The sequence below is a fragment of the Elaeis guineensis genome, chromosome 16 (genome assembly GCF_000442705.2).
Source record: "Elaeis guineensis isolate ETL-2024a chromosome 16, EG11, whole genome shotgun sequence".
Classification (NCBI taxonomy): domain Eukaryota; kingdom Viridiplantae; phylum Streptophyta; class Magnoliopsida; order Arecales; family Arecaceae; genus Elaeis; species Elaeis guineensis.
The window spans coordinates 47,407,959-47,423,265 of NC_026008.2; positions in this window are offsets into that span (position 1 = coordinate 47,407,959).

The following is a 15,307-nucleotide window of genomic DNA, read 5'->3' on the forward strand; positions in this document are numbered from 1 at the left end:
AATGGAAGAATTGTCAAATCGCCGAAGACTGTCAGAATCGCCGTGGGGTTGTCAAATCGCCGTGGGGCCGTCAAATCACCGTGGGTTGACCCATGCCTTAGGTGGGATAATGTCCCAGGGCGCTATGCCGCATGCCGCTGTCAGGACGGACAGTCTCCAGCAATCGTACGACGTTTGAAGGAGTCGACCGACTGTATATCGGTGCCTGGTTGAGAAATGTCGGACGAAAACCCAGGGACTCTTCGATGGTCAGTCGGGCGTGTTGCGAGAGTCGGATATCGGGCTCCACAGTTCAGCCAGTCGAGAGCGGGGAGGGTCTGCCCGACCGATATATACTCAGTCGGTCGGTGTCGGCAGAGTCGGACGTTGGTCAGGTGGGCCCGACGGTGAGTCGGCGTGAGGAAACCGGTCGGTATATCCCAATAGTTGCCCCCCCACTCCTGAGTCGGATGGTGTGCTGGCCAGCGTCTTGGCGTGGCGGCAGCGTCAAGCGAAAGGAGTGGATATCCATCGCATTAAGTCCTGACTCTGACGATCGTACCGCTGGTTGGTCCGGTGTCAGGCATCTTACGAGTGCCAGGCGACTCGTCGGTGTCAGACATCCCGTCTCGTCGGTGTCGGACGTCCCATCCCATCGGTGTCAGGCATCTCATCCCGTCGGTGTCGGACGTCTCATTCCATCGGTGTCAGGCGTCTCATCGGGAATGGAAACCGTCGTTCCCGCCGTCTCTTCGGGAACGCGAACCGTCGCGACTTTTTCGCCGCATGGCGAGGAGCCATTGGGCCGAACCCGTTCAGGCGGATAGTGTCAACGTGGCCTGATCTGAGGGCGGGTGCGTCGAACCGTCGGCCCGAAGGAGGGCCCAGATGTCGCCATGTGTCACGATCTGAGAGATCCTCGTCGGTCGTGCCTTCATCTCGACCGTCGGGGGGCACTATATATACAGGGTCACCTGCATCTGGATTTTCACTTTCCAAATTTACTGTCGAGACTCTGGTTGAGCGGTCCCTTGCCTCAGGTAACCGTCCCCATTGTCCTTGGTCTTTGTCCTCGCTTCCTCGTAGTCCTCTTTCTTCCTCTTCCATTCTTTGACCCCTGTTCCGACGTAATGGCTAGAACATCTCCTCGATGAAGTCGGTCGGGGAACCCGACTGACGATTCTCGATCGACTCCGGAGGTGGAGGTCTCTTCACTTTCGGGGCCGAACGTTGATCGGCTCCGGAAGCAGTACTGCATCCCGGAGCAGTTCCAGCTGTTCGCCCCTGGGGCCAATAGTCGGGTTAACAGCCCGTCTGAGGGCTAGGTGGTCTTCTACGTCGAGGACCTCTGGGCCGATCTTCGCTTCTCGGTCTCGGAGTTCGTCCGGAATGTGCTGGACTATTACGGACTATGTCTGGCGCAACTTATGCCGAACTCGGTCCGGCTAATAGTCAGCTTCGCCCTGTTGTGTCGGCTTTTGCCGACCATCCCTCGGATTTCACTCTTTCGAGCTTTTTTTGTTCTCTGACCCCACCCTAAAGCCCGAGGGTGGTGGTATTTCAATCCTCGGAAGGGTCTCTCCTTCATTACCGGTCTTTCATCGTCGATTCATGGATGGAAGAACTAGTTCTTCTTTGTCTCTTCTTCCGTTCCTTGGGGGTTCCCTACCCGTTGGGGGGACCCCCGAACCCAACCAAACGAGAACAGTCGGGTGGAGGCCGGGGATCGGGAAGACTTCCACCATCTGAAGGACATCTCAGTGCCGAAGCAAAGGGAGCTCGTCATCGAGCAGGCCTTGTACGATGCCGGTCTCAGCTTGGTGCCCCGCCTAGGTCTGTTCTGTTTGTGTTTTGTTTTTGTTTTGTTTTTTTTTCGATGCTGATCCTCCGTCGTTGTTGCAGATATGCCGTCGAGGATGAGGTTGACGGCAGCCGACATCCGACAGCACGCGGCGCGGAAGAGGTCGGCGCAAGGGGCCGAACCATCGCGGCCTCCCAAGAGGCCTCAGGTAGCTCCACCGAGCGAGCCGGCTGGGGCGGAGGCAGAGCTCGGACGGGCATCAGATCGGGAGCCGGTCATTGCACTGTCCGTGCCGACAGTGCCCATTGAAGTCCCGTCCGAGAGACCGTCGGTCGAGGGAGCAGCCTCGCCCGAGGGACGGGCGGTCGAGGAATCGGTCGAGGGTGTGCTAGCTGCTCAGCCAGCAGAAGAGGTTCGGGAAGAGGCTCGCGAGCCCGAACAACCTGCGTCGGCGGCTGCCGCACCTTCGGGAGGGACCCAGTCGGGCTCAGGCATGCCCTCCCTTTCCGATGTCAGGGCCTGGATATCTGCACGAGGGAAGGCCTCGATGGCATCTGGCGACGACAGGAGGTCAGCCGGTGGTGGTGCGTCGACTGACTCCCCACTTCCCGAAGGAGCATCGGCCCTGGCCAACCATGACTTGGCCAGGAGGCTATGCCAGGCGCTCATCGTCCCGGCCGACGTTGAGGCCATGAAGAATCAGCGTGTCTCCAACATGCTGTCCTCGTTCTACCCGATTATGATCCGGGTAAGTCTTCCTCCTTTTCGTTTTCATTATCGTTTGTCATAAGTTCGGTCTTCTGACGATCGGCTTCATTTTTTGCAGCTGATTTATAACATATCCGAGCTGGAGGCCGGATATCGAAGATTCAGCGATCTGCGCACGGCCTGGAAGGATAAGGCCATGGCCGTCGAGGCCGATAAGGTCATACTGGTCGATCAGTTGCAGCAGTCGTTCGACCGAGAGGCCCGACTTGAGGGAGAGATCTCCCGTCTCACTGAGGAGGTCTCCCGACTCACAGACGCTCTGGCCGCTTCGGGGACGAGCTGCAGTCGGCCTGGGACGATGCCAAGCGAAAGTCCCGCACCGTTCGTCGGTTGCGTCACGAGCGGGACGGCTTCGCCAAGGAGCTCAAGGCCGAACGCGAGCAGCTCCGAATAAGCCTAGGGAACCTCACTAAGGCTAAAGAGAACCTGTCCACCGCTCAGGCCGACGCGGACATCGCTAGGGCGGAGGCGAAGTTGGCGAAGGAAGCCATGGGTCGGGCTGTGGAGGACTTCTGCGACTCTGAGGAGTACCGGGAAGAACTTCTGGAGAGCGGCTTCCTTTCGTACCGAGTGGGGTACGAGGATGCTCGGGAAGCCGTCCGGAGCTCGACCTTAGTAGCATCGTCCTACCAGAGTCGGAGGCCCAAGTTGTGGAGGAGATGGCTGACCGTCGTCAGGAGATCGCACCACCATAGTGGAAGCCAAAGCCGATGCAGACCAGGCCACCGAAGGTCAGGCTGCTCCGACTACCGAAGCGGCCCCGACCCCTGAAGCCCGAGTGGATGCGCCGACCGCCCCCAATCTTCGCCCGGTGGAGGAAGCCGACTCCGAAGATTAGTCGGTCTTTTATTTTTTCTTTTGTTCAGCATACTTGTAATCAGGCTTCGGCCTAATTTTGTAAACTTAGCTCGAACTTTAATGAAATCAAAGTCTTTTTAACTTTGACCTTTTCCTCTGTCTCTATGTATCTTGAGATGTGTTGTAAGCGCAACGTACTAGTTAGGACGTTCGGTAGAATCCCAGATAACGATCCGAGATAGTCGGTAGTGCGTGCCGTGGCAAAGGCAGAGCGAATTCCGACTTTGGATCAGCCTCCCGACTGTCGTGTGACCCGACGGTCGAGAGCTTAAGTCGTACACCTGTCGCCTAGACATGAGTCGGGTGCGTACATCGAGTCGAAGGTCGACCGACCTCCGTACATAGCTCGATGGCCGGGTCATTTCGTAGGATCTGATAGTCAAATGTCGTCCGATGTGTTCAGTCGAATGGCATCCGATGCGTTAGTCGAATGGCGTCCGACGCGTTCAGTTGAATGGCGTCTGATGCGTTTAATCGGGAAAGCGATGATAAGTCGAGTTCCCATTACCCAGATCTAGATCGGGTACATACATCGCATCGTGTGATAAACGGTGGTAAGCCGAATATCCTTCGACCGATAGTAACTTGGTCGGTAAGTTGCGAATGCGACATCAGTCGCGTTGGCGCTTGGCCTTTCTTGGCCGGGGCCGAGTCGGCGAGTCAGCCGATCGTTTTGCCCGAAGGTTTGACTGTAGAAGGAGTGTAACTCCCGTCGTCGTGGATGTATCGTCGTCGTAAGCGTCCGATGTGTCGTTGGCGATCGGGCCGTTGGTTTCCAATGGAATGTTGGACTCAAGTCGGGGCATCGGGGCTCGTACTTCTGGCGAGCGCCGACCCACAGTCTAAGAGTCGAGATTTCAGACTCTGAAGTTTTGAAACTGAATTTGTATTTCGGGTAAGGAGATACAAAGTTCACCGATAGTACAATTTTAGATTATCGGCATTTCAGGTTCGGAGAATGATGTTCCTTCTAGAGTCTCCAGTCGGTAAGCTCTCGGCCCGTAGGTGTCCGCTACCTTGTAGGGTCCTTCCCAGTTCGGAGCTAACTTTCCCTGATCTAGAGGCTTCGTGACTTCTGCCTTTCTTAGGACTAGGTCCCCAGGCTTGAAAAGCTTCGGTTTGACCTTGGCGTTGTAGTATCGGGCTACTCTCTGTCGATAAGAAGCCATACGAAGTTGAGCCTCGCACCGAAGTTCGGGTAGGAGGTCCAGGTCGGCCCTCCGACACTCGGAGTTGTCCGGCTCTTGGTACTGCTCGACTCTAGTCGATGGTAGCTCGATCTCGAGCGGTATCATCGCCTCTGTCCCATAGGCCAAGCTGAAAGGTGATTCTCCGGTTGAAACACGGAGTGTCGTTCGGTACGCCCATAGGACGGAATTCAACTCTTCGACCCAGAGGCCTTTGGCTTCATTCAGTCGGATTTTAAGTCCATGCAGAATGGTCCGGTTGGTCACCTCGACTTCACCGTTGGACTGTGGGTGTCCGACCGAGGTCAGTCGGTGCGTGATATGAAATCTCGCACAGAAGTCTCTGAAGTCCTGGTTATCGAATTATCATCCATTGTCGGTGATAATGGTGTGCGGCAATCCGAACCTGAAGATGATGGACTTCTGGACGAAGTCTTACATCTTCCGCTCGGTGATTTGCGCCAGAGGCTCGGCTTCCACCCACTTAGTGAAGTAGTCGATGGCGACGACTATAAACTTCCTCTAGTCAGATGCCAGAGGGAAAGGATCGAGTATGTCGATCCTCCACTGGGCGAAAGGCCACGGGGCGACAATAGGGGTGATTTGGCTGGCTGGTTGGTGTTGTATGTTGGCGTACCTTGGCACGGCTCGCACTTTCGAACCAACTTAGCTGCATCCTTCCTCATGGTAGGCCAGTAGTAACCCTGCCGTAGGACTTTGTAGGTCAAGGATTTGCCCCCCAAGTGATTTTCGTAGATCCCTTCGTGTACTTCTCTGAGTGCGTGGTCCGCGTCGGTCGGTCCAAGCATCTGAGCAAGGAGAGGGAGAATGACCTTTTGTAGAGTCGGCCATCCATTATCACGTATTGGGAGGCCGACCATCGGAGCCGTTTGGCCTCCGCGGGGTCCTCAGGGCTAATTTCGTCGGTCAGGTACCGAACAATCGGATCCATCCAGCTTGGTTCGGTCGCTAGTTGTAGCACCTCCTCGATCCTGTCGATGCTTGACTGCTCGAGATTCTCTACGAATGCCCAACCCAAGGCGTCGTAAGCTGAAGTCGCAAGCCTGGAGAGTGCATCAGCCCGAGCGTTCTCCAACCTAGGGATGTGGGAGATCTCAAAATATTCGAGGCATACCACGAGATCTTTCACCTTCTGGAGATATTTTGCCATAGTCGGATCTCGCGCCTCGAATTCGCTCTTGACTTGCCCCACGATCAGTTGGGAGTCAGAGAAGACTCTGAGGCTATCGATCCTAAGTTCCTTCGCCATCCTCAAGCCAGCGAGGAGTGCCTCATACTCGGCTTGATTGTTGGAGGCTTTAAAGTCGAATCGGAGGGCGTACTCAGTGACCATCCTTCCGAGTTGGTGAGCAGGAATCCGGCTCCGCTCCCTCAAGCATTGGAAGCTCTGTCGATGTGCAGCACCCAGGTAGACCCGGGGTCAGGCTCGGAGATTGCAGCTCTTCCGGGACTCCCGCCTTCCGACCCTTGGTCGGTTGTCGGGCACTCCGCAATAAAGTCGGCCAGGACCTGAGCCTTCAAGGCAGGTCACGGTCGGTACTGTATGTCGAACTCACGGAGCCTCATTGCCCATTTCGCCAGTCATCCCGATGTGTCGGGCCGGCGCAGTATCGCCCTCAGGGGCTGGTCGGTGAGGACCACAATGGCATATGCTTGGAAATACGGACGGAGTCGTTGTGCGGACACGATCAGGGCGAATATCATCTTCTCCGTCTTTGAGTACCGAGCTTCAGCATCGTGGAGCACTTTGCTGGTGTAGTATATAGGTTGATGGATTCGGCTCTCATTTTCTCAGACGAGCACCGAGCTAACCGCTTCAGGAGAAGTGGCCAAATAGAGGTACAGCATCTCTCCAATTTCCGGCTTCGCAAGCAGTGGCGGGGATGCCAAGTACCTTTTCAGGTCCTCAAAGGCCCGCCGGCACTCATCCGACCAATAGAAGTCCTTCACCTGTCTCAGGGTTTTGAAGAACGGGAGGCATCTTTCAGTCGATCGAGAGATGAATCGGCTGAGTGCGATGATTCTTTCGTTCAACTGCTGGACCTCCTTCTTGGTGTCCGGATGCCGCATGTCGATGATTGTCTTTATTTTCTCAGGGTTAGCCTCGATTTCTCGTTGAAAAATGAGGAACCCGAGGAACTTCTCCGAAGTCACCTCGAAGGTGCACTTAGTTGGATTCAGCCTCATCCGATGTCGTCGCAGAGTGCGAAAAGTTTCTTCGAGATCTCGAATATGATTCGCAGTCTGCGCGCTCTTTACTAGCATGTCATTCACATACACCTCCATGTTGCACCCGATTTGATCTTTGAAGACCTTATTGATGAGTTGCTGGTAAGTGGCTCTGACGTTCTTCAGTCCGAAGGGCATTACCCTGTAGCAGTAAAGGCCCTTGGCGGTCACGAAGGTTGTGTGCTCCTCGTCTTTGAGTACCATCCGGATCTGATTGTATCCATCCAAAGCATCCATGAAGCTGAGCAGCTGATGGCCGGACGTCGTATCTACTAGCTGGTCGATTTTTGGGAGTGAGAAGCTGTCCTTCGGACAGGCACGGTTCAGGTCGGTATAGTCGATGCAGATCCTCCAGCTCCCATTGGCTTTTTTCACCATGACAACATTGGCGAGCCAATCGGGGTATGCAGTTTCTCTGATGAAGCCCGCCTCGAGTAGCTTGTCCACTTTTTCGTCGATGGCCTTCTGCCTTTCGGGAGCAAAAGACCGCTTCTTCTGCCTCACCGACCTCGTTGCTGGATCGATGTTGAGTCGGTGAGTCATCATCTCTGGAGGGATGCCCGACATATCCGCTGCCGACCAAGCGAATACGTCGGCATTGGCTTTCAGCAGCTCCACTAGCTGCCATTGCTCGGGGTCGGGTAATTGAGACCCGACCCAGACCACTCGTTCGGGATTCTCCGTTATCGGGATGGGAACAAGCTGTTCGGCCGGCTCACCCCGTTCTTCCTTTTTTCGTTGGTCCAACTTGTCGACCGTCAGGGAGCCCCTCAGTTCATTGCTTTGAGCAGAGATCTAAAAGCATCGTCGAGCGAGCTGTTGATCTCCGTGCATCTCTCCGACTCCATTTTTGGTCGAGAACCGAACCAGCAGATGATACGTCGAGACTATTGCCCTGAGAGCATTTAGTCCGGGCCTTCCAAGTATGGCGTTGTAGGCCGAAGGCACTTGGACGATCGCAAAGGTCAAGTGGACTGTACTTTGTCGTGGTTCGGTTCCAGCTGTCACGGGTAAAGTAACTTCCCCTTCCACCGGGACAGCATCTCCAGCAAAACCTACCAGGGGTGTAGAGACTCTCTTGAGCCGGTCAGCCGACAGTCGTATCCGGGAGAAGGTCGAGTAAAATAAAACATTCGTCGAACTTTCATTATCTATAAAGATCCTTCTTACATCATAATTTGCTATTGTTGCCGAGACAACAACAGCGTCGTCATGGGGAGTTTGGATACCCTGAACATCTTCATCTGTAAAAGTAATTACATCGTCTTTGCGCAGCTTCATCATCGGCTCCCCTCCAGCAGTCATCCTCGGGCCCAGTCGTTTGGAGATCATGTTGATGACCCCGATCGTAGGCTGGTTATTCGTTGCTTCCTCAGTCGGTTGGGGTCGTCGGTCGGTGACGGGTCGAGTCGGTGGGTTTCTCCAAAATTTACTGAGATACCCTCGACGTATGAGGGCCTCGATCTCATCCTTGAGTTGGATGCACTGTTCGGTGTTGTGGCCATGGCCCCGATGGAATCGACAGTACTTTCGTCGGTCGAGGCCCTTTGCCTTCAAAGGCGGAGGCCATCGCAGATATTCCTCCCCTTCGATCTCCATCAAAATCTGCGCACGAAAAGTAGAAAGAGGAGTATAGGAGTCATACTTGGGACGCGTCGGCTTGGACTCCGCCGTCGAGGCGACCTCTGGCTCCGTTGCTGGGGTGAGACCGATTTGTCGGTCGGGGGCCTGCTAGGCTCGGCAGGGGCCCGACCCTTCCTTCGCTTCTCCTTCGGGCCCTTGGCCTCGATCAGGCACCGATCGGAAGCTCCTTCGTCCGCGCGCATGTACTTGTACGCGCGCTCTAGCAATTCGGCATATGTCCGGGGGAGGGTCTTGTCCAAAGAGTAAGTAAATCGGGACCCCTTTAGCCCCCTCTTCATGGCTGAGATGGTCATGTCTTCGTTGAGGTCCCGGACCTCGAGCGTGGCCGCGTTGAATCACATCACGAAATGCCGGAGCGTCTCATTTTCTCCCTGTTTGAGGAAAAAAAGGCTGTCCGAAGTTCGTGACGGCTTCCGACTGGTGCTGAAGTGGGCCACAAAAGAATGCTCAAGCTGTCCAAAGGAGTGGATACTTCCTGGGCAAAGGCCGGAGTACCAAGCTCTGGAAGCTTTGCGAAGTGTGGCGGGGAAGCCGATGCAAAGAAGGGTATCGGTCATCCCTTGGATCGTCATGAGAGCCTTGTAGCTCTCCAGGTGGTCAACTGGATCGGTGGAGCCGTCATAGGGCTCCACATGGGACATCTTGAACCGACTAGGAATCGGCTCGTCGAGGATGAGTCGGGAGAGAGGTTGGACGGTCTGGAAGTCGACGTCGTTCGAGGACTTCTGTCCGTCCATCTGCAGCTGGACAAGCCGACGGTCGATTTCCTCGAACCTGCGTTCGTAGTCGTCGGTTCGTCGGTGCTGAGAGACCCCAGGGGTAGTGTCTCCCGATGAATCTGAGAGGGAGGCGGACGGTGTTCGCGGCCGCTTCTCCTTCCTTGCTCGTTCCAGCTGGGAGGGAGACGGCCGTCGAGACCGATGGGTATCAAGCCGCGGCCGCCTCTCCTCCTCTCGGTGGGAGTGCTGTAATAGCTGCTCCCGAGGAGGAGATGGAGACCGATGCGGGCGCCGGCGGCTGCTCCTGGAGGGCATCGGGTGTACACCGGCGAGTGCGGCAACTGTGTTGGTTGTTGTTAAAGGCTCTTGACCGCGTCCGTCAGCACGGTCATCTGCCGCACAATCACCGCGATCTGCGTCTTCGTGGTCACCACAGGATGCGGAGAGCTAGGTTCCGCCATGGAGGGTGGAGGAGAGGCCTCTTCCCGATGGAAAGAGTGCCTCGCCGATCCAGTGGCCCTCGACCGCTGAGCTCTGGTTCTTGTCATCTCGAAAGGATGTTTCAAGTTCTGTGGAGGTCGTAATCCCTGTTCTCCCCTCTACTTGGCGCGCCAAAACCTGTTGCGGCCAATCCCCTCGTCGTCTGGTCGCCGGGAGCGAGCGCCTACAAAAGAAGTCCGCACTGACCGGAGGTGTCTCCGACGGGGACCCTCCGACGGTCAAGTCAGAGAGGAGACTAGGCAACAGTAGAAAAGAATCAAGGAGCTCAGCGAGAGAGAGAGAATAAGCTCAAGAGTTTCGAAGGGACCTCTACCAGCACTATTGCCTTCTCCGTTTTATAGTTGGGCGCGGTATGGCGCCGTCATTAATGGTGCAAACAATGGGAGAATTATCAAATCGCCGAAGACTATCAGAATCGTCGTGGGACTGTCAAATCACCGTGGGGCCATCAAATCACTAGGGTTGACCCATGCCTTAGGTGGGATAATGCCCCAGGGCGGCTATGCCGCACGCCGCTGTCAGGACGGACAGTCTCCAGCAATCGTACGGTGTTTGAAGGAGTCGACCGACTGTATGTCGGTGCCTGATTGAGGAATGTCAAGTGAAAACCCAGGGACCCTCCGATGGTCAGTCGGGCGTGTTGCGAGAGTCGAATATCGGGCTCCACAGTTCGATCAGTCGAGAGTGGAGAAGGTCTGTCCGACCGACGTATACTCGGTCGGTCAGTGTCAGCAGTCGTCGGTTGGCAGAGTCGGATGCTGATCAGGTGGGCCCGACGGTGAGTCGGTGTGAGGGAACCGATCGGTATATCCCAACACTTATCATTCGTAACAAAATATTTTTATAAAATTATTATTATAATAAAATGCCCCGCCTCGGTTTGTCGATTCCTGTAGCCTGATAGACTGCAGGTAGGGCAACTACAAGAATACTCAGTTTAATTAGGTTTAATTAGTTCCTGTCCGTTCCATGAATGTCTAAAAGTGTGTGTGATCCACGGGGTGGGGTATCTTGTTATTCGCTGCCTCAGCACCGCATCATACGGTATTTGTGTTCTCATGGTGCTTGTGCTGTCACCGGTCAGCGCTGTGTTGCTATTCTTTTTAAAGCACCAAGCAAGTTTACGTCATCATCACATTGTTAGTTTAGCCGTAACATCTTCACTTCTTGTTCATGAACAAAGATGTGCGGCTGAATTTTGGAACGAATATAAGAAACTCTTACTGCCTAAAGCAAAATTATATAAAAGAAGTGCAGCTGATAGCTGCAAATTAAACCACGAACCAGCTTTATTTATGTTGACGGCATTTCTCTTCCTTTTTTTTTTTCCCCTTATTTACCTCTTGTGAGAGGTTTTGAGGAAGCCAGGTAAATGAGCATGTTTGTTTGTTTTTTCTGTTTTTTTGATGAAAAAAGGAGCATATTTGGGAAAAAAAAAAAAAATTTCTCATTTGGATTTTATTTAGAATTAAAAAAGCAAAAATACCTCTTGCCTGCAATACTGCAGCGTGCTTAGCAAGGAGCTCCGGGGTCCAGGTGCGTAACTCGATTATCTCCTATGCTGCTTTATATTTGGCGCGCGGGGGAAAAACCAAGTTCGGTGAGGTCATGGGAAGGCTTCTTTTTCCTTTATCAAGAACTGATAGGCCATGTACAGCCACACTCCGTCTCAGACAAGCTTGGACCCATCTCGCAGAAGGATAGACTCCGCAACAAAACCTTGGTTGTTGGCATGGTGTATCTTCTACGGTTAATTACAAGACATATATAACCGGATGGCACGTTTTCCTTTAATTCTCTAAACCAAGTTGAGAAATTATCGGCTCTGGAATGATCGGTTAGGTGATGACCTGGCCATCAAAGAAACCAACAAAAAAAAAACATGGAGAAAGAAGCAAGCAAGAAATGCCAGGAGTGTAGACGAGGACCGAAGGTTACGAGTTTGACCCATATACCCATATAATTATATAAATGCAACTGGTCATGTCTCGATGCCAACAAGATGCTCCAATTGCCAGGGAATCAAACCTTTCACCCACCGGACAAAACAATCCATCTTTGTTAGTAGATTGAAAAGATTCAGTATAAGGTGCGATCGTATCAGCACTAATGCATTAGATTCCATTAAAATTCTGCAATTAAATGTACTTTGATGGGAGTATAGTTCTCCTATTTTTTTTCGTATCAAAAAAATTAGAAAAAGTCCAACAAGATAGTGATTATGTCGTACAAAACCAAATGGGTTGCCTCTCCTCCCTGGGTTACTCTCCAAAAACTTGAGAGTATGGAATTTCAGAAAGAAAAGAAAGGAAGACCTCATATCTGATTTGTTATTTTCTTGTTTAGTCTCAAATATCAAGTTTCTTCTTCTTCTTTTCTGTCCTCGTTGCTTCCAAATAAATATAGAAAGAGTAAAATTCAAGATCTTCTCTTCCTTTCCTTTCTTTATTTTTTGGTAAATTTTCTTTTCTTTAGTGTGTTTCTCTTCTTTCTTACCCCTTAACAGCGTGACGCACATTCTTAACGGAAGCTTGGCAAGTTTCCCTTTAGATTGGAGCTCAATCCAAGCCTCTAAATATCTCTCTTTTCATTTTATATTTCCGGTCAAAATTAATTGTAACGACCATTTTTTTTTTATGTCCATTCAATACCAGCAAGAGGCAAGATTAGCATGCTAGCCTACTTTGAAGGCTTCGCATTTACTAGGTACACGAGGAGAGGATTTTGAACGGCTAAAATTCCAGAGGGAGAAGCATTTAAAAGAAAATTGCCCATTTGGCTTTTCTCGAGATAGAAAGAAAGACTATATCGATGAACTGCCTCTCAAAAGACAATAGCAATAAATACCTACTCTTCAATCTCCCATAATTTTTTTTTTTTATTCCATGCCAACCAAATCTTTCGACCATTCCACCAACACCACCAAAGAGTTGTCCCTTGTTTGATACCAAAATTGCTTTATTCTAGGTATAAATCACCATCAACTTTTCTCACCTCAAAAATAATTTTATAATCAATATTTTTCTTTGTTTATTTGTCACAGCAGGTTAGAGGGTTTACCTTCATCCATTTGGCTTGCGTGCTAGAGTAATGCGAGAATGACGCATGATCCATAGAATGATGAAGATTATGTTTTATGTTGCTTATAATATTAGCTTCCTCTTGACAAGGTGAGAAGAAAATCATGGCAACTTAGTATCCTACTCAAATTAAAACCTCTCCAATATATATTTAATTAAGAAAACCACAAAAGAGTATGGTTGTCACATTATACTACTCAAATGAAACCCTCCCCGACATGTTTAAACTTAAATCATTTTAAAACTCTTATAAGGTGAAAGGTATGCTAAAGTTTGGTTGCCAGCGTATGATATACTCAAATGAAACCCTCCCTAACTTGTTTAAACTTAAATCACTTAAAAACCCTAAGGTGCTATTTGGTATATCATCGGTGATGTAATTACTGGAGTGATGTGATCACTGGGATGATATGAACACTGAAGTGATGTGCAAATATTCAGGTGATATGTAATCACCGTACTTGGTATATCATTAGAATATCACTGAAAATAAAACTTCACTATATTTGGTATATCACCAAATAGTGATAGTGATAATATATAAAATATCATAAATAGCCTTATACATTAGTATATAATAATTACTTTATAATTTGATTAAACATTCTTTATTTATAACTCCTCACAAAAATATATAGCAGTAGTAATAATAATAATATTTATTTATTTATTTATTATTATAGATATTTATTTTGATGAACTTATTAAAATGATATTACGATAATATTATATATAATCAGGTTTGACTAGGCTTAGCCAATTTTGACCATCAATATTTGGGCTGTCCATTAGGAATGATTTAGCACATCAAAATAAATTGAGAAAAAAAAAGTATGAAGGATTTAACATGATCTATTTATGTGAATTAACCATATCTACCTATAAAAATAAAATAAGTGTTTAATAAATAAATAAAAAGTATCCATATTATTTAACTAAATCTGTCAATAGAAATAAAAAATACATCTAGTAGATAGGCATTTATAGAAAAAGATGAGGAGGATTTTTATTTTTTATTTTTAATTTATTAATTAAAAATATTTTTATCTCAAAATAATTTCAGCACATCACCAGTACCCGGTGATGTACTGTCATCTGAGATATGTGCAGTGATAGTATCACTGCAATAATGCTATCATTGAATTTATCATTGGATCCTTCTTCAATTTTGAATTGGAATGATGTAAAATATCATCTCCTACCAAACAGCACCTAAGATGAAAGGTACGTTAATAGGAAGTCTATTCAAAATGATAAAAAAAAAATCAGTGAAAAAGGCCGATTCATGAATCTGAATGTTTAAAGATCTGGCTAATTGAATGTTCAATATGAGCCACAAAATCTGCAGCCTTAGAAATCCAATTAACTTGTTAAAAAGTCTAATTTAACGTAAAAGGTGAAAATATTGTTTTACTTAGTTGACTCATCTCAAGGTGACTTTTAAAGGCTCTTTAACCTAGTTGTTGTGCTAATATATCTCCATAGTTCAACAGTATCATTTCAATTTGGCAAAATACTTGATCTTAAATCATGGTAAATTAACCAACATTTTCAAGTCATTTTCACTGTCATTCTCCAGAAGGAAATAAGTTCTTTATTGCTAAATAAAGAAAAGTGGGATTTTTATGATAAGAGGAAAGGGAGGATTAAGAAGACATGTTTACCGTAGTAATTGATTTGAACGGTCATTTGTCTCGTTCGCACTTCTGTCTTTAAAATCATTAAACTTTCAAATTTTCCGGCAGACTATAGAATGGACATGATGTAAACATAGATCACAATTTTAAAGGGAACAAAGGGAGAGAATTTTTCAGTTCATTTCATTTTTTTTATAAAAAAGAAATTTTTGCATCTCATGGTGAGATAGCAAGGTGCAGGAATACCTCCCAACAAGTACATATTTGATTCCTCCTTTGACCAATGGATTTGGGTTAGGTCTAAATTTGATGTTCTTTAATTTACTAGACATCCAATAAATTACTTTAATATCTACATAGCAGAATACATAAAAGCAAGTGTAGCCTTGAGAATTTATAAAGCTAGACCAGGCTACACTCAAGTGGGTCTCCACACATATATATGCTATCGTGCTTAGATTGGATAATAGGTTCGCAAGGTATGCATTGGAGAATTTGAACAAAAATCATATAGGATAGATATTAGAGAAAGAAATATGGGATATTTTTAATTTTATCATGTTTTCTCTAATATCCATCTTAAAAAAAATCTAAAAATAAAAAAATCTTCTTACTAATAGAGCCGTCAATGTCGTGATTAAAAAAAGCATAACATCTAAAAAAAGAAGTCCAAAGCATAGAACCTACTCTACTGACTTTTCTAATATTTTATTTATAGATTTTCATAGATACTTTTATTCTAGATTAATTTAATAAATTATTTTTATAAAAAATATATGATATTTTTTTCTCCTCATTTTTAAAATATATTTTTTATTAGTGTAAATACTACATGACTAGATAATATATACTAAGCAAATTAATTATCTAGCAAGTCAACGTA